Source organism: Octopus bimaculoides, chromosome 19, assembly GCF_001194135.2.
Source record: "Octopus bimaculoides isolate UCB-OBI-ISO-001 chromosome 19, ASM119413v2, whole genome shotgun sequence".
NCBI classification, from domain to species: domain Eukaryota; kingdom Metazoa; phylum Mollusca; class Cephalopoda; order Octopoda; family Octopodidae; genus Octopus; species Octopus bimaculoides.
Window position 1 is genome coordinate 10389328 of NC_068999.1, and position 991 is coordinate 10390318.

The following is a 991-nucleotide window of genomic DNA, read 5'->3' on the forward strand; positions in this document are numbered from 1 at the left end:
TACAACGGGCCTCTTTCAGTTTCCGTCTACCAAATCCACTCACCAGACTGTACATATATGATATATGTAATATAATTTTTAGAGAGTATATATACATATATAGATACAGTACGGAACAACTGATCCGGCAAACTTGGGACTGGAATTGTTCGATATTTCTGAAGTTTCTGCTTTTCAGGATAAAATCTTAAATATAAGTAAAATTACTGGGTCGATGTGTTCGACTAAACCAGTGGTCCCCAAGCTTTTTCGGGCCCCGTCCCTCTTGGTACTTAGTCCACATTCCTAACCCTCCTTTACCCTCCCCACTACAAATATGGACCACTGTCTGCAGCGAATTCAAACCCACTGCTTTTTACAAATAAAACATAAACTTAACTAACCTTTTAACAAACAAATCCCCTCACGAGGCTATATTAGAAGACACCTACCGAAGGTGCCACGCAGTGGAAGTGAACCCGTATTCTTTTAATATTTCCTATGCATTTCGTCCGTTTGTACGTTCTGAGTTCAAATCCCACTGAATTCAAAGGTCGACTTTGCCTTTCATCCTTTTGGGGGTCGATAATTAAATACCAGTTGAGCAATGGGGTCGATGTAATCCACTCTGCCGTTGCGTGGCTTTGTGGAGATGCATATCTTTGTGGTTAGTGTGTAGCGCTCATGATTGGGAGATCGGTGTTTCGATTCCAAGACCGAGCGTTGCGTTGTGTTCTTGAGAAAATCACTTTATTGCACGTTGCTCTGCGATCAATTCGTCATCTGTCATGTGATACATGGTGCAGCTGCACAGGTAATATCGATTTGATGGAGGGAGCGTGCTTGTGCGAACACAAACGTTTGATCATTATAAACAAATCATCTGTGCGCTCATTCGATAATTTCTTGCTGACCCGTCGTACGTCTTCTAACGACGAGAGTGTCTATGATAGATAGATAGATAGATAGATAGATACATATATATATATACATACATACATACATATATATA